Raw genomic sequence first — 20,470 nt, forward strand, 5'->3', positions numbered from 1 at the left:
TCACTAGTATTAATACTGATAATTAATGAACCGTCGATCGAGGTGTATATGTTGCATGAGAGTTTGCTTGAGGGCAAGCAAATGATAAGTGTGTGGATGTGATGTGTGGGTAAAAGTACACGCCTTAAGTGTTTTATATTGTGTGTTTTACTTGTTTATATGTATCGAACACAAATACTTTGAGAGGTTTTATGTTTACAGGTGTGTGGAGCTTAACGGAGCTTAAAGAAGCTAATTTGGAGCATTCAAGATGGTGTGGAAATGAAAGTGATGATCTATGAGGTGATAGAGAATTGAAATACGAAGACGTGGCCGCAAACGGGGAGGAAAACGAAGTTGAAACGAAGATTCTATGAAGGAAACAGTGTTTTGGCCTAGCAGACCGTAAAGCAGATTGACCAGACCATAGCTTACGGTCTGATCGTAGCTTACGGTGGCCAAACCGTAGCTTACGGTCTGGTCTGACGGAAATTGTGATTTTGGTGATTTTTTCTTCCATATTTAAGCCCCAAAAACCCTAATATCGAAGCTATTCAATAATTATTAGTAGAGGGACAACCATCAAGAGAATGAAGATCAAGATGCAAGGCTAAAGGCTTCATAACCATCTCCTGGTGTAGGGTTGAGTTGCATGATTAGGTTTTGATATTCTAAACTTTAACTGTGGATTTGGATTTGGTTAATCATTCGGTTGATCAATTCTTTGTGTTTGCTTTTGTGCTTAAACGGTTTTTATATATTGATTGCTTAATCTTTTGTCAGTTATTGATTTGTGGTCATCAACAATTAGGATTAAGTTATTTCTTCATTGACCCGTTTATCATTAACCATATTATTGATTTTGTGTTTCAATAAGTAAAATCGATTATCAAATAGATTTTCATTTAACCTTGTCAATTGTTCGGATTCAGTTCTGACGATCAACACGGTCAATCGTTAAGTCTTTTGATTTACATATTTTAAACAAGAAACCGTCCAAAGAAGTTTATCAATTCCTTAACTTGTTGCAAAACCCGAACCCTGGAGTTTGGTTATTTTCTCATTATTGTTTACAAACTTTTCCAAGTAACCATGTGTTTTTATTAAATCATCTTTTATAAACTGCTTGACATCGTTTGTCCACTTAGTTAATTAATTAATTATCATGAACTTTACTTGCACTTTCCATTGATTCCCTGTGGAGACGATCTTACTTACCCGTACTAGTTATAGGTATTTAAGCATCCTAAATACTTGTTTTGATTAGAGCACGACATCTACATCAACTACATTGAGCAACCAATCAAGATAGTTGACCGCAAGGAAAAGCAGCTTCGTCATAAAGTTATCCAACTAGTGAAAGTGATATGGAAGCATCGCAAGGGATCAGATGCTACATGGGAAGTTGAAGAAGAGATGCGCAAGCTTTATCCAAATTTGTTTATGTAATAGTTAGGTTTCGGGGACGAAACCTCTTTAAGGATGGAAGACTTGTAGCATCCCGTTTTTCGAGTTTCGGTTAATAAAATGAAGTATGAGTTATTATGAGTCGGGCTAGTGTTGGGTTAAATGGATATGGGTTATGGACTTGGGTTATGAAGGAAGGAAGGAAAGACCATGGGCTTAAGCCCATGATCCATAATTATATAAGTCATAATTACCCATTTAATTTCATTTCACACATATTTCATACACCACCAAAACACACACTTAAGCTCTCTCTCTCTCTCTCTCTAATTTCTCTCCTTTCTCTAGCCGAATCAAGATAGAAAACCGATCCCGATTCAAGGTAATGATAGTATGATGTTGTATGAGCTTAAACCTGTTAGATATGGTCACGAAACGACGAGCCGACACCGTTAAACCGTTTAAGTCACAAGATCCGGGTGGAATCGGGTATGAACTGAACCTAAGATGAGCTTAGGGATCACCCTAGCTCAGATCTGGATCGAACGGGGCGAAAAACGGTGAAAAACGAGTTAAAACTCGTTTTTCCGACGAAACCGCGTTTTTCCGGCAACGACATCGGAAAGGCGGCGCCGGAAATTGGTACGAGGTTAAGAGGAATGTCAGAGAATGTTCTGACATTTCCTGACCTAACCCTAATTCGTTAGCGGAGGTCTAACGAACTAGCTTGGATTCGTGAACGGATTCTTTATGGAAAGACTGACGAACTAGCCCCAGTTCGTTAAGTCCAACTCGTATGATGACAAATTCGTTATAAGGTCTAATTCGTTATGAGGATTGGTTCGTTATAAGGGTTCAATGCGCAAAGAAGTTCAATTCGTTAACCAGACCAAACGAATAAGGTCCAGTTTTTTATCATCCAAATCGTTATAAGAACCAATTCGCTAAATGCCACTTCGTTATGAATTAACGAATTTGCCAGTACGTTATGGAAGACAGAAGTAACGAATGAACCCCAATTTGTTAAATTGCATAATAACGAACTAGACTTTGAAAGAATCACATAATGGTCATTGGACTTAAAAAAGATTAAGTTAATTACAAAGAAGCCCTCGAACTTTTGAGTTAGCAAATAAAATAATAAATTAAAATTCTAATGGAAAATGTGTTAAGACGTTTAATGAAAATAAAATTTTTCCAAGCTAACCTGGCAGCTCGACCCCAGCCAGGGGCTCTGCCCCTTGGACCCTGCTAGGGGCTGCCGCCTGTAGACCCCATTACCAGGGGCGCTGCCCCCGGACCCCCATTCGTTGAGGGTTATAACTAGACTAGAAACGCGATGTGAGTAGTGATAGTTAAATGATACGTGTAATTGTTATACAGTTAGTCGAGCACAGCTAAGGAAAGGAATAACAATTAATGGTGAATGTAATCGGGTTCAGGTGAGTTTCTAGCCCCACTTCCCTGTTATGTTTTCGGGGCTGTGTGCATACTCGATGTGATAGTTAATACACTTACCTTAAGTGGTAAGTGTATGCCTTATATGAATTATGTATGATGATTGTTTGACGGTGCATGAACGATCTTCAGATATTGCATGGACCGTCAGGTGGTAGCTAAAGATATGAATGATATATCCGATGTATGAATGATGTATGTATGAAGTATGTATGATGTATGAATGATATATGTATGGTATGTAAATAGTACGTGAACGATCTTCGGATATTGCACGTGTTATTAAGGCAAATATGTAAAGGACATGTATGTTACAGTAGCACAATATAAATGGACCAGACCCTAATAATATATGTGAGGATATGGACCAGACCCTAATAATATCTATGAGGATAGTGACCAGATCCATATAATATCTGTGATGGTAGGGACCAGACCCTAATAATATCTGTGATGTTGGGGACCAGACCCTTATAATATCTGTGAGGTTATAGGGCGGAAGGCTCTTTATATAGTATGGATAGTTATGCAAGTAAAATAAAGTATGAATAATGTACACAGCTTCGGGCACGTGTGCAAGTATGTGAGCAGATTGTATGTCGTATGATTAACTAGAACTCACTCAGCGTAGCTGACTTTTAGTATGCACGCAGGTGAGTAGATTGAGGCAGCTTGCATAAGGGGAAGCACATGGCATGAACTTGAAGAAGCTAACATCTCAAGAAATGTTATGTTATTTTAAAGACAATATTTTAGGTTTAAAAGTTTTGAATGCACGTTAAGACAAGAATGGATTTTTATGTAATATAATGGTTTGAATGTTTTAATATTCCGCGAATGTTTTTATTAACTCTGATATTATGAACTATGTTTATGAGTAAATCCAACGTCCAAAGTAGGGCACCGGTAACAGGGCCTTACATATTTGATAAATTTCAGAGGGCTTCTCGACTTCGTCATAATGACAACATAAAAAATAACATGTTGACCCATTTTGTGAATATTTTGTTTTATTTGAGCATAGTTTTGCATGACATGCTTCTCATACAACGTTATTATCATCATTGAAGGAAAAGTTAATGCTAACACAAATATGTCTAATGTGATACAAGTTAAACGCATTGATAGGTTGGGGTAGCATGTTGAAAGTGTTTGCAATTTTTTCTTAAATCTTAATAGTTAAGGGAAAAATAGTCAATTTGCCAAATCATGAACCTTTTGATTATTTCCAAGAATGTCATTGAAAATAAATTTGAAACCCGAATCATGTTTAAAATTATAACTTTCATCTGTTTGACATTTTTAAGTCAACACTTTGAAACCGTAAGAAATTTGACAATAAATCTATTTGCGTTCTCAAACTTTTAAAAATACTTAGATTTCTCATTTTTAACCCATAATAAATTTTAACATAAATATAGTTAACTTGTACCAAACAATTTAGTTACCAACTTTTGATCCATAAAAATCAAATTTAATTCCACAAAAAACAGAAACAATAATTGATAAAAAAAACTAAGAAATTAAATATGATAAACTTGTTATGTCTGAAAGTGTTTGGTATATACTATCCTTACAATTTAAAATATATTTAGTTTACTAAATTAACCAAAAAATAAATGGATAGATTTAAAACTATATTTATAATTTATAAATTTATATGACAATAATAATAATAGTCATAATAATAATAATAATAATAATTAAGATAATAATAATAATAACAATTGATAAATGGATTGATTTTTAAAAAGAAAATGCAAACATATATTTATAATTTTATGACTAAAAAATTACTTTGTAAAACGAAAGCATATTCGATTTTTTTTTTATTTACAATATTCTACGGTATGCATAGTAAAATATGATAATGATAACATTTGAAATTATATTTGTTTTGGATAAAAATCAGCTAAGAATAATGTATCCAAATCTGTTAATGTGAGGTCTAGTGCTATGTTGACAATAACAGTTATATGAGCGAAAATGGAATGAAGACAGTGATTTGTTGTGAGGAAAAACCTTTTGACCTTGTTCAGATCAAAGAAAAAAAAACCCCGGGTGATGACAATGCGTCGATCATCGGTTTATTAATGTCAAAAATAGGTTACAAAGGTGGAGTTGTTGATCAACAAATACAATGATTGCTATGTGTGTGTGATTACAGATAACTCAGCAGTTAGAGTAAGTGCGATTGTGTGTCTAATGTTGATCACAACTGAGTATATAAAGAAAAGAAAATAATAACTAACTAACAAATAGGTCCTATAAACTCGCTAGTCTTCCACTCTTCTCCATCGTGTTCTTTGACCACGTGCTTATAGAAGCTTAATGACGAAATAAGTGGTAGACGTAGTCTAGGAGCCGTTGCTGTTATTTAAACATCAGTCTTCATACGAAAATCATCCTTTAATAGCAATGTTGAGTAAGGATCCTGGATCCAGACTTAGCCATAGAATTCTTGATCTAAGCATGTCTTCAAGAATAACATATCCTGTCCTTAGTACTCATCAATTGGTGACTCAGCAATAAGTCCTCTTATTCTGCCACTTCTCCCATTAGCTTAGTCTTCAGTCTCGAGCATGTGTGTAGGTGACTTGTAGCAAAATATATGGTAGACTGGATCACAAAGTTGTTATACCTGGCTAACACATCACCATTCAAAATGCAATCATTAGTAAACAAATAATACCGAGGATCATTGATCCTTCATAACCTTAAACGTATCTTAAGGATAATCTATCCACAAGATAGTCATGGATAATGGATCCTCAGCATAAAATTCATGCCCTAACAATATTATTTTTAATTTTTGACAACCTTGATTTGTTGTTAATTTTTGGATTTCACCAAGTATTTTGGAATATATAGTAAAGTAATATGTTAATATGTTTCCTTTATAAATGTGTATAGATGTAATATAAATAGAGTGTAAAAGAAAAGTGAATATTTATTGTTCTATTACATTTATTATGCTAAATGAAGATCTTAGTTTTGGAGAGAAAATTTTTTTAAAAATTAACCAAAAGATGATAAGTGTCCGTAACTATTTTACTTTATTAGAATAAGGAGATTACTACATTATCAATATTATTTTTTTTAAATTTGACGAGTTAACATTTCACAACAACAATACGTGATTCAACATTGTTACGATTATTTTATTCGGTTAAACAATCTCGTATGTAGCACACGAGGGTCCTAAAAATTAGTTGTTATGAGTATTCATACTATTATTAATATTATTATTACTAATATTATCATTCCATTCTTATATGGAAAAATGACAATGGAATGGTAATGATCTATTTCATTCATTTGCGGTGTTTTAAAAACCTGTTCAAACCGGCCGGTTAAACCGGATTTCGCACAGCAGAACGGTATTTTGAGCCTGGTATTTTTGGCCGGTTTGCTAAAAAATCGTACCGGCGGTTTTTTATCTAAAATACCGGTTTTTACCGGCAAACCGGTTTTAAGTGCGAGAAATTTTTTACGGCCCGTATTTTTCTAAAATTACTCTTAACCCAACAATTAACATTCAAACTTGTAAACTTTAGGACTACTTTGTAAAATTGAGTGATTTTGTATTATTTTTTTTAATATAAATTAACTTTTGGATTATTTTTTGTTGTGGAATCATTTACATTTTGGTTATTTTTGGAGTTGAAGTTGAATTATGGGAAATTATAAGGTAAACTATTCAACTGGTTGAACTTCCGGTATAACTCGGTTCAACCGGCTGCACCATTTTTTAGCCCAGTTCGATACAAGTAAAATACCGGTTTTTTAAATATTGTTTCTTTTTACATTTTAGTATCACGTTCATTTTATTCCCTCATCTATTCCATTACCACATATCAAACATACCCTAATATAAAAAAAAGGTAGTATGATTCAAAGAGATATTTACTCACACACGGAATCCAATTTTAATAGTATTAAAAGAACTTATGTAGAATAATTATATTTTGTCTTCTCACTAATTCTCCGATGTTTGATTTTTTCTAGTGAGAGAACATCGGATTAAGATAGTTTCAACTTTTCCATGAGAGACTTATTTTTTTTAGTTTGTTTTTTTTTCTCAATACAAATATAAATATATATATAGATCATACATAAATATAAAAGATATGTATTATTATAGTTATAATAACTATGGTGGTTTTAGTTTTATTATTATTATTAATATTATTATTATTATTGCTAATATTGATATTATTATTATTAGACTAATAATATTAGTGTAATTATCTTATTGTGAAAATATAAAAAAAAATGCGATATAAAATAAAAATTGATGTTTTACATGTTAAACGTATTTCCTTTACAATGATTTTTAGGGTGTTTGGGGCGAACTTTTGGGTGCCCCTAAGTTCATTCGGCAACATGCTCCAAGCACCCCTAATACATCGGGTAGTTGTTTCGGTTTCGAGAACTGGGTGAGGGAACCCGTAGCGTTTGTGTGTGTGTGTGAGGAAGGGAGGGGGATGGAGGGAGAGAGTACTCTCAAAACAATCACACTTTTTCTTGTTTTTTTTGTTTTTTACATTTCACTCCTCTATCGATATCCATATACCATAATAAATCTTAACAAATCTCCAAAAACTTTTTAATTTTGACATGACACTCTCTAATTGGTGATCATGTCTTCATAAATCTCCATACATTCCTAACACTCTTAGAGAAAATAAAAGAAAAGTGGTTTAATCGGATGAAATTAATTTTCAGATAGAGATTATGATGTAACCATCAGTTTGTTTACTACTTGTCTTATGTTTTTAATATGATTTATCATAATAAGACGTTAATGGCATACGTACACCATTTCCCATGTCAAATAAGACATTTCACTTTTTAAACGGGGTGTAGGACTTGACAATCTCATGTAAACCTACGTTTAACATTAACGATTACTTTGAGGACCGGCGCTTAGCCCATGTCATGTAATATTGGTTAACACAAACCTCTAAGTAAATACGCTTATATTAATCATCCTTTTGACTAGGGTGCTTGATATTGGTTTTTGTTTGAACGAATCCCATGAAAGATCGTTAAAATTTATTTTGCAAAGAGTAGTTTTTGAAGATGAAAAATTTGGTTATATTTAGAGAACAAGCACTGGACGCACAAATAACAAAGTCAAAGGTCAACACAAAACTAACATTTAAAACTTCAAGAAATTAAATCAATATTCAGTTAAAAGGGAAATTTTATAGGATTGCTATTAGACATGCTTTGTTATTTGAGACAGAATGTTGGGCCATTAAGAAACACAAGCACACAAGATGGAGGTAGCGAAGATGAGGATGCTGATATGAATTTGTGAGCACACAAAGTTGGATCGAATAAGAAAGGAGGTTTTTAGAAGAACAACTAAGAGTGGTTAGTATATGTGAAAAAATATATGGAAGATTGAGATGGTTTGGGCATGTGAAGAGGAGGCAGATAGGTAACAACGCCAGTTAGAACACTGGACATCCACAATGTAGAATAGAGGAGTAGAAACATACCTAAATTGAGTTGGGACGAGCGGATTAGGTTAGGATTTGCTAGAGTTGCACCTCTCTGAGGAAATGGTTCATGATAAGAATTTGTATTTGCTAGAGTTGCACCTCTATGAGGAAATGGTTCATGATAAGAGTTTGTGGAAACGTAGGATTAAGGTTAACAACTTTTAGGGAATGCCACTTTTGTATCTTAGCTTTAGCGTATGGGCTTGGACCCGCCTACATTTTAGGTGGATTTTGCATGTGTTTGTTCTTTTGTATGTATGCTTATTTGGATTCTATGATGTCTTATGAGCTTGTATTTAAATATGTCACTTTATCATTATATGTTTTGTTATTGGCACATGTGTGTTTATTTGTTGCATACTTTGGAGCTAGGGTCTCAGGAAGCAGACTCTCTATTTTCATGGATAGAGGTAAGGTCTGCTTACATTACACCCTCACCAACTCTACCGATAGCTTTTGTTATTTGTGAGATTTACTAGATACAATTGTAGGTAGTAGGTGAATAACTATTCATAAATCATAATCATGCTTGAAATTTGAGAGGGGGGGAAGGGGTGATGGTTGGCAAAGAGGGACCTTGTTTACTCATATTAAGACTAGTTTTATTGGTGACCTTATAGGAGGTCATGACACTATTCAAGAAATAAACAAAAAGATTAAATCATTTTCATCCCCCAACCTAGGTCACAACCCCAACCTAAGTCACAACACACCTTTAAATTAAATATTATTTTCTTTTCTATTCTTTAAACAAATTTGTTTTTTATATAATTTGATTTTTATTTAATAGTTTATATTATTTAACTTATTTTAAATGTCTAAAAACACAGATTTGTTTAGTTTATTTTTATGAACATTTTCATATAAATTCTATTAAAACCGGAACACTTTTAATAATATGTATGTTTTTAATATTATCATGTATAAATTTTTGTTTTGTTAATACTTGTAAAATTCAAGCTTTTTTTTATAGAATTATGAAATTATTTTTTCTAATAATTTTTTATGCTTAAAATAATATTAAGAGCCAGAAAGAATAATACATGGAGTATTAGTCTTGAGACTAGTACATGGAGTATTAGTCTTGAGATCTATCGAACGAATTGCAGATCTATCAAGTTATATGACCAACAGAGCACAACTTCACAATAGAGAATCTCATAATACTCTAAAAAACGATCTGATTGAGCATATATGGCACAAATTTTCCCTTGATGAATAATTATGTAGTTTCCATCTTATGTATTTGCAATTTTAAATTTAGTGTAATGCTTGTAACTTGAATTATCTTTTTAATTAAATATGTTTTACGAATGTAATTTTTTAATATTTTTTATATTTAAAATAATAATGTTTAAAAAAACAAATATTTTTTTAATTTTAATAGATTTTATATAACAAATTAAAACATAAATAATATATATATATATATATATATATATATATATATATATATTATGTATTAAAACAATTAGGTTTAATTGGGTTGTAAATAAAAGTGAAAAATTGGGTTAGGTTGGGTTGTGTATGTGAAAGAGAGAGAAATTAGTTTTTTATTAAAAAATTAGGTTGGGTTAGGTTGTTGACAAACTTAGTCTAAGGGATTAGGATACGCCATCACTGATGAACTATTGATTGATTATCGAAGTAAATCAATTTACTAAAGAAATCACGGGAAACTGTAATGAACCGATGAGCCACAAGAGGCTACTGACGACAGAAGAGGCCCACGTTTCATGCGTGGGATATTGGAATTCATCATTTGCTTCATTTCCTTTTTTTTTAATAATTTGTTTAATTTTTTTTTAAGTATTAAAAGGTTCAAGTGTCAAAAAAATAATAAGTTTGCTCATTAATACGGTATTATATTCGTTAGTACGGTGTATGTCTTTACTATATATAAAATATGAGCTAGGGACCTCTTAAAGTTTAAGTAATACCAAACTCATTGCTTAATGCATAACACACATTGCATCTAAAATGTAGTTATTAAGGACAATTAAGTCTTTACTCACAAGTATTTCATACGTATTACCTAAACTCATCTTTCCAAACTTACAACTTTGATCCCTTAACTTCACTCCTTTTTTGTTAATGTTAAAAATAGTTACACACATACCCTCTTATTCAAAACCACATATCCCACGACTTTTTAATAACCATAACTTTTTCACACGTTATTATTTTTTTCAAAAAAGTTACACCATAAAAACGAGCATGTTATTCTATTTAATTTGAGTATGATATTGATATAGTTTTTTATTTTTAAAAAATTAACATGTTACTTGATTAACATTTAGAACTTGCAACATGTCGAGTCGGCAAGCCCGGGTTATTTATAAAACTGAATATGGGTCGGAACGAGTCGATACAAAAACGGGTTAATAAGGTTCGGGTCGGTAAAGTTCGAGTTGAATAGGGCCAGGTCAGAATGTTGTCGAGTCGGAACGGTTTTGGGGCCAAAAACAAGTTGGGTTAAAAAATGATTTATTTGAAATTATTGTACATTTCAGATTTGCTTCTTGATTTTCGTCATTGGTTATGCATATGTTGTTGTTTACATGTACTGGGATCGATAAACACGTGCCCAGCATCATGTAGCGCACTTAGTCCAATCTTGGTAAGGGCTCTCCCTAGTGCCCCGCGTCGATAATTGGCATGAATTACACACCTGGTGTTGGTTAAGCATGTTTTGATTTCGGTAACGTGCTTTCCGATCCGGTTACGCGTGTTCAATTTTCGGTTACACGCAACAGGCCTTGCACGAGCTACACGTCAAAATGAGGTCTACGTGTGCACTATCATCAGGTGACTTATGTATCGACAATGACTATGCATTCAATGTCGAGTTGAGCGTGCGCCGCATCGCGCGAGCATTTAGCTTGTCTATATAATATAGAAATTATGGACAAATTAAGACACCTTATTTTTAAGTAACATTCAATTTTAATCGATATACGTCTATTTATACATCTCGTATCGCGTGTAAAGTTGTGTTTCTTTAATGTTTTGAGTTCGGTTTGATTGGTGTTTCGTATATCTTTCTTTAATTTAAGTTTTGAGCCAAGTTTATTATATGTTTACGTGTTTTATATCTTTGGTGTCTTGCATGTTAAGCTTTAATTCTTTCTATCATTTTATGAGAAGTTTATGTTCGTGTTTGTTCGTAAATGATTATATGGTTTAAATCACTAATGTCTTGTTACGTTTTCATATAGTTGATGGCTTGTTAGTTAAGGGAAAGAAGGTCTAGAAGCTTCTTATCATTACTTGGATATCAAGGGAGATATTTATCAAGTTTATACAAGATTTAACATGAAATAACAACAAAATTCGTTGGCCATGCATAAAAGCACGCCGCGTCGCGCTAAGGCAAAAGGCAATATGCTTTCGCGGGGCGCCTAGGCCTTCTGGTCAGCCAAAAATTGCAAGCCCAAGCCCGATTTTCGTTATATAAACATCTCTTGCAAAACCCAGCCGATCTAAGCAAAATTGGAGCCGATTTTCCAAGGGTTTGTGAAGGTTTTGAGACTAGGAATCAAGGAGGATCATCAAGCTTTCATCCGGGTGTTCAAGGATCAATCGTAAAGGGTTTTATCGCTCTAATTTTTGTTCCTTGTTCATTATTTATCATGTCTTTCCTCTTTGTTTTTAATACTTGTTTAGGATTGTTTTCAATAATGATTCTAGGCTAGACTTCATGTCTACCTAGGTTTGATGAACATGTGTTGACTTGATTCTTGCTTTGGACTAATGTTTTGATTATGGTTTCGTTATTTTAATCGTAAAAGACTTGATTTTGCTTTCATGATGTTTATGAATGTTTATTACCTTGATTGATTGTTAATTATAGCTTCACAAAAATCTTATATCTCTTGATTGTGTTCTTTAGATTTAGGGTTTATGTTTAATCATTACTTGGTGTTTTGATTATTGTGATTGAATGGGCCTATTAGATCATAGAAGCTAGTCAATAGTTGGTTAGGGTTTTGATTGTTCTGCTAAATTCCCATAGCTGTGAGGTGAAGAGTTGTTCATGTGTCTTGGTCAATTGCATGCTAGGATATTAGTGACAATATTCTTGCTTATTGTGTTGATCCATGTTCATGATGTCATGTTAGCTTATCAAGTTATCCAGGGTTTAGTGTTTCGTAAGATTGTTTGCTTTAGATACTATTAATTAACTCTAATTGATGACTTTGCGGAAATCAATAATATTGATTGCTTAATAATCTAATAATTGTTCTTTGGGATTTCGTTTGATTCAGTCAAGGGTCCTTAGGGTTTTGTTAGATGAATATGTTTAGAAATCAGTTTCCATAATCATGTTATTTGTCCATTGCTTGATGATTGTTGATGCATGGGATTCTTACCTAGGTAGATTCCTTCTTTTATTGGTTCCAATCTTGTGTTTAATTGCTTAATTCTCGTTTACTTGTTTATTTGCTTTCTTAGTTAAATCGTAGTTTAAAAACCCCCTTTAAACATTAATAATAAATATTCGTGTCGTAAGTCGAGTCTAATTAGCTAATTAACGTAATTTATTGAGTCCTGTGGGTTCGATATTCCGGACTTACTTAGCTTTAGTACAATTGACCGGTTCACTTGCCGGTGTTTTGTGTAGTAGAGTCTTAAGTCTAGTTTTTATTACTTGTTTAGTTTAGTTAATATTTAATTGACTGTTTCTAGCACATCAAGTTTTTGGCGCCGTTGCCGGGGACTCTTGGCGATTGCGTTAATAGCTTTACTTGGTCTTACTTGCTATATTCGTGCTATTTGTTTTATTTTCGTTTGAGTCGTAGGAGTCTAAATTGAGTTTTAGTTTATTTTAGGTTATTTTTAAGTATTCGAGTCTACTCACTTGGTCTTTTGCGTTTTTCAGGTTTATGCCACATCTTCATTCGCAAGGACCACCATTGGATCATCTGGATTTGTCTTCGTTGAAGACCAAGGCTAGTTCGTCACCAAAAATCGTCACCACACAGTTCACCACCAGAAAGCCCGAGAAGTCAGCCAGACGTTCAAATGGCCGACGATAGAACAATTGCTGCTCAACCTTCGATGGCTTAACCGGAAACCAATCATGCATCGTCGTTCCCGCAATCAACAATACCAACTCGTGGAAAATTCCGTCATACATCAAGAACAACATCGTTCAAACAAATCAGTTCACGGGGCGTGATGACGAGGATGCACCAGCTCATGTCAACCGACTTTACCGTGTTCTTAAAACTTTTAATTTACAAGGTGCTACTGAAGATGCTATTTTCTTATATCTGTTTCCGTTTTCACTTGCAGGTAAAGCAGCTACTTGGCTTGACACGCAGCCACCTGGCACGTTCAGCACTTGGGAAGCACTACGTTCTGCATTTATCAAGAGATACTTCCACTGGCTAAAGCGGCTATTCTTCGCGATCAGATTCACTCGTTTCACATGGAGCCGGGGGAGCAATATTGTCATGCTTTGGAGCGTTTTCAGAACATGCTAGCTCGTTGCTCACAGAATGGTCTTACACCATGGGCTCTCGTGAGGAAATTTTACAATGGGTTGAACTACGAAACCCAAGTTCGGTTCGACACGGCTGCGGGAGGAAGTTTACTGGCGAGAAAAAATGTCACCGAGTGCAACGAGGTGTTTGAGAGCTTCGCTCAATCGGACCTTGCCATAGAGCCACATCGCGAGAATTCCACTCCCGTCAGCAGTACATCCTCATCCGCTCGAGGTGTACACCAGGTTAATCTGGATACTAGTGTGGCTGCTGCTTTGGAATCACTAACTAGAGAGGTTAAGGAGCTGAAGGCCAAGGTGGACATGTGTGAATTTTGTAGAGGTGGACATAGAACGTTGGAGTGCCCGGTGATGAATCAACAGGTCGATTTTGTTGCTGGTTAGAACAGGTTTCCCAACAATTACAATAACAACAGTCAGAGTTGAAACACTTACAAGAACCCGAATCAAAATAATTCTAACTGGCGTCCGTCGGGTGCACCACCCGGGTTTCAAAACTCTTATAACCAAGGACAAGGTCAGTATTTTAATATTAATAATACCGATGGTACTAATGGTCAAAATAATGTGCAGGATTCGAACAGTGGACTTGGGCGTTTGGAAGAGATGATGAAGCTAATCTTGGATAGAGATCAAGTTACACGTTTGCTCTTCAAGAATCAACAATCTTCTATTCTCGATATTCAAAGGACTGTTGGTGATATTGCTCGTCGTTTAGAAGAAAGGCCCCCAGGTCAGTTTTCGGGTATCCCTCAAAGTAATCCGGCTGCTCAATTGAAAGCCATCTCCACTCGTAGTGGTAGGGTTTTTGGTCCGGAGGTAGTTAGTAGAGAAATTAGGAAAGATTGGGACGATGAGTTGATAAATGAGGAGATAGAGGTAGAGGCTCCAGGTAAGTCACATAGTACAACACCAATCATAGAGCCGCAAGTTAAGAAAAACACCGATAAGAAGCCGGTTGTAGCCCGGCCACCACCACACACCATTGACCTAGCCTATGTCCCGTATCCCGATCGTCTAAAGAATCAAAAGTAAACAAAAGATTACGGGCATTTTCATAATATATTTAGCCAATTGAATGTCAACCTTCCATTCGTAGAAGTCCTTCAGCATATGCCTAAGTACGCCAAATTTTTGAAAGACCTTCTTAAAAGAAAGGATAAGTTGGAGGAGCTGTCGACTGTCCCGCTAAATGGAGAGTGTTCCGCAGTAGTGCTCAATAAAGTTCCGGAGAAATTACCCGACCCCGGTGTTTTTACCATTCCATGCCTTTTCGGAAGTGATACGACGTGTCAAGCATTAGCCGATCTAGGAGCTAGTATAAACCTTATGCCATATTCTTTGTATGAAAAGCTAGACCTAGGAGAGCTCACCCCTACTCGTATGACGTTGTATTTAGCCGATCGTTCCGTTAAGTATCCGAGGGGAGTCGTGGAGAATTTGCTCGTTAAGGTAGATAATTTGGTTTTCCCCACAGATTTTGTTGTTTTAGATATAGAGGCCAACGAGAGAGTTCCTATCATTTTGGGTCGTCCGTTTTTACGTAGTGCTAGGGCAATTATTGATGTGTTTGAAGGTAAGATCACTCTTAGAGCCGGTGATGATAGTGCCATCTATTTAGCTAAGTCCATGAGACATCCGAGTGGTCAAGATGGTCTTATTGATCCATGTCACCCAGTTTACTCAATAGAATCATTTAGCTCGGGCATGGGCCCTAGTCTTGACGATTCCCGTTTTGTAAGTTTAAGTGTGGGGAAGGAGCGAGCGGTTTCTAGTTCTTGGGAATTGGTGAAGCATGTGGGAGAAAAAGGTGGTGGTAAGCGAAAGATTGAGAAGGTTCGTGGAGTTAGAAAGAAGAAGACAAAGGTTGATGAATGGTCGGATCGTGATTCGGTATCTTTAAGAGCATTGGAGTTCTACCGAGGTGGAGGAAGCTCCACTTGATCCGCCACGTGATTAGAATAGCATGGGTTCTTGAGTGAAAACTCAAGTGTAGAGTTTGTATATTTTCTTTTATTTTATTTTTAATTTTTCTTTGAGTCACTAACGTAGTTTTTTGTAGTTCGACTTTGTTTTATGTTTTTTTGAGTTTTGCGAGTTTGAAGACTACATGAGCTAGAGAGGCGATCCCCAATGAAGACTTTAATGAAAAAGACAAGTGTGGGGATGGAGTAGCAGTGGAGCCGTATACTTCATGCTTATTTATTTTCTCTTGACTATTATATTTTATATATTTATTGGTGAAATACTTTAATTGCTTAATATCTATCTTTATGATAAGATACATTTTTAGACATGTTTGTTTTGTTTGGCCGCTTACGTTCTTGAGAGAAGGAGTTACCATTTGCTGAGCACGTTCGTTGTTGGAGGGCATTCATGGAAGAAGACTCTAGCATCATGTTTCATGCGCATATTACCAGCTAAGTCTTTTCCATTATCTAGCATATTAACTTTGTATTTTGTTTTTATAATTTTTAGAGTCTTAGTTTTGTAGTCCGACTTTATTTTATTTTTGTTTTAAGTCGTCCTTATCCTTGCATTGAGGACAATGCAAAATTTAAGTGTGGGGATAGGATATTTGAGTCGTAGTTTAAATCGAGTTTAAATTTAAAAAAAAATAAATAAAAAATAAATAAATAAAAAAATTGAAAAATGTTTTAAAAATGTCCCTTGAATCTAGTTTTTTACGTTAAAGTTGGAGATGATGATATTTATCGGAAATTGGTTTTTCAAACTACTAATAATATGAGATAAATAAAATAAAGCGCACTTAACTTGGGATGTGTCGGTAGGCTCAACCTTGAAAATGAAAGGGCAATTTGATAAAATGGGTCGGAAATATTTTATGGGTAAAGCGTTTTGTCCGTGGAAAATAAGTAATGAAAGGTCGGGCCATACTTGCCTCAATTTTTGGTATGAAAAAGTGGAAATGTCATAAAGTTTAAAAAATCTGAATACGTTATCATATGATGCTTGGGTAGGTTTAACGTTAGAGTATGCCATGTAGCCTATGATATAAACTTAAAACTGCTAGTTTAGTGTTTTACACCTCATTGGCGTATGGTTTTATAACCTTAAATCTTGTATTGATGGGATGCTTTGGGTCCGGAGACCATGGGTCTGTATGCAATCTATTCATCTGGGTATTCACAATTCCTAAGTGGGGTTGTGGATATTTAAAATTAAGCCAAAAAGAGCAAACCCTTATAAGTCTATAAACATGATCACAAGAGTACAAAAGTACAAATTCACTACAGACTTGATCATCCACGCTGTTAGCCATATGGGGTCCCCTTGCTTGCGTCTCATTACCATTAAGAAACGGACCACAAGGGACACGCTACATGTAAGCCCTACAGATGAAATTTTGCATGCTCACCTATGGTGATGGATTTGGGGTATTGCTTGATAACGGGGGTATGTCATGTTGTGGGGAACACTAGCTATAAAATAATCGTATCTAATGGCTGCTTGGTAGACTTTGATGCTTAAGCTTAGGTGGATAAACAATACCCTTGATCATCTTAACTATTCATGAAAAAAATAGAGCAACAAAAGTTTTAATTCTGCTAATTTTGAGGTTTAAGTCAATTTGGGGTGGCTTGGTCCGGTAAAAGCTAAAAATAAGCGGGTCTTAATTGTGTAAACCACTGAGTACTAATTGTCGAATCATATTTGTCCCGGTAAAGATTAAGGCATGGGTTTAAATGGAAAACAATATCGGTGATCGCGGTTTTTGCGTTTTTCTAAGCTTTAAAAATTAACCTACATGTTTGTTAGACTATATTTTCTGATTCTGATCCAACTGCATAAGACTTTTTCAGGGACGAAAAAAGAGTAAGTGTGGGGATATTTGATATACGTCTATTTATACATCTCGTATCGCGTGTAAAGTTGTGTTTCTTTAATGTTTTGAGTTTGGTTTGATCCGTGTTTCGTTTATCTTTCTTTAATTTAAGTTTTGAGTCAAGTTTATTATATGTTTACGTGTTTTATATCTTTTGGTGTCTTGCATGTTAAGCTTTAATTCTTTCTATCATTTTATGAGAAGTTTATGTTCGTGTTTGTTCGTAAATGATTATATGGTTTAAATCACTAGTGTCTTGTTACGTTTTCATATAGTTGATGGCTTGTTAGTTAAGGGAAAGAAGGTCTAGAAGCTTCTTATCATTACTTGGAGATCAAGGGAGAAATTTATCAAGTTTATGCAAGATTTAACATGAAATAACAACAAAATTCGTTGGCCATGCATAAGAGCACGCCGCGCCGCGCTAAGGCAAAAGGCAATATGCCTTCGCGGGGCGCCTAGGCCTTCTGGTCAGCCAAAAATTGCAAGCCCAAGCCCGATTTTCGTTATATAAACATCTCTTGCAAAACCCAGCCGATCTAAGCAATATTGGAGCCGATTTTCCAAGGGTTTGTGAAGGTTTTGAGACTAGGAATCAAGGAGGATCATCAAGCTTTCATCCGGGTGTTCAAGGATCAATCGCAAAGGGTTTTATCGCTCTAATTTTTGTTCCTTGTTCATTATTTATCATGTCTTTCCTCTTTGTTTTTAATACTTGTTTAGGATTGTTTTCAATAATGATTCTAGGCTAGACTTCATGTCTACCTAGGTTTGATGAACATGTGTTGACTTGATTCTTGCTTTGGACTAATGTTTTAATTATGGTTTCGTTATTTAATAGTAAAAGACTTGATTTTGCTTTCATAATGCATATGAATGTTTATTACCTTGATTGATTGTTAAGTATAGCTTCACATAGATATTATATCTCTTGATTGTGTTCTTTAGATTTAGGGTTTATGTTTAATTATTACTTGGTGTTTTGATTATTGTGATTGAATGGGCCCATTAGATCATAGAAGCTAGTCGATAGTTGGTTAAGGTTTTGAATGTTCTGCTAAATTCCAATAGTTGTGAGGTGAGGAGTTGTTCATGTGTCTTGGTCAATTGCATGCTAGGATAGTAGTGACAATATTCTTGCTTATTGTGTTGATCCATGTTCATGATGTCATGTTAGCTTATCAAGTTATCTTGGGTTTAGTGTTTCGTAAGATTGCTTGCTTTAGATACTATTAATTAACTCTAATTGATGACTTTGCGGAAATCAATAATACTGATTGCTTAATAATCTAATAATTGTTCTCTGGGATTTCGTTTGATTCAGTCAAGGGTCCTTAAGGTTTTGTTAGATGAATATGTTTATAAATCAATTTCCATAATCATGTTATTTGTCCATTGCTTGATGATTGTTGATGCATGGGATTCTTACCTAGGTAGATTCCTTCTCTTATTGGTTCCAATCTTGTGTTTAATTGTTTAATTCTCGTTTACTTGTTTATTTGCTTTCTTAGTTAAATCTTTGTTTAAAAACCCCCTTTAAACATTAATAATAAATAGTCGTGTCGTAAGTCGAGTCTAATTAGCTAATTAATGTAATTTATAAAGTCCTGTGGGTTCGATATTCCGGACTTACTTAGCTTTAGTACAATTGACCGGTTCACTTGCCGGTGTTTTGTTTAGTTGAGGTTTAAGTCTAATTTTTATTACTTATTTAGTTTAGTTAATATTTAATTGACTGTTTCTAGCACATCATTAATGCATATTTTACAACACCTAATACAAGAGTATGGAAGACAAACTTGTCTTTTGTCATTTGATTTACACATTTGTCCCTTTAACCATTACTTCAATTTGAAAACTTAAAATAAATAAATAAATACTTACCACTTTTCTCCAATATCTTTACTTATATATTTATTTTTAAATTCATTATTAAGCAAACTTTCCCCTCACATATAATTTTTAAAATGTCATAACTTTTTCATATATATATATATATATATATATATATATGAAAAAGTTATGACATTTTAAAAATTATATGTGAGGGGAAAGTTTATATATACTTCAATTTGAAAACTTAAAATAAATAAATAAATACTTACCACTTTTCTCCAATATCTTTACTTAAATATTTATTTTAAATTCATTATTAAGCAAACTCCCCCCTCACATATAATTTTTAAAATGTCATAACTTTTTCATATATATATATATATATATATATATATATATATATATATTGGGAGAAGTTAACGTACAAATGAAATTAACATGTTAAACGTGAGAATCAAGTAGAGTAATTTTACAAGTGGAGTAATTATCATAGAGTAATTACACAATTACTCTACTTGATTCTCACGTTTAGCACGTTAATTTCATTTGTATTTAATCAAAACTCTCTCTCTCTCTCTTTATATATATATATATATATACGATTGATTTCTTTTGAGAACCGCTTTGAGCTTTAAGAACTCAATGTAACAAAAAAAAATTTTGAATATTTTTTACACATGTGTAATACGTAAGTGTAAGTAATGTACAAAAAATTACCGTAATTTTTTACACCGAATCGACTTATTACACATGCGTAACTAACATTTAAACTTGTGTAATTATCAAAAATACTTATTCTCTCTCATGATTTATTTTTAATCAAATTTAATCTCAGCCACATATTCAAACTCATTTAATTAAATGTGTGGTCCAAAATTGAGTTCTTAAAGTTCTAACAACTCATCAAGTTCTCAAAATATC

The sequence above is a fragment of the Bidens hawaiensis genome, unplaced genomic scaffold, assembly GCF_021521415.1.
Source record: "Bidens hawaiensis isolate Kalapana, Puna unplaced genomic scaffold, B.hawaiensis_p1.1 tig00009937_1, whole genome shotgun sequence".
Lineage (NCBI taxonomy): Eukaryota > Viridiplantae > Streptophyta > Magnoliopsida > Asterales > Asteraceae > Bidens > Bidens hawaiensis.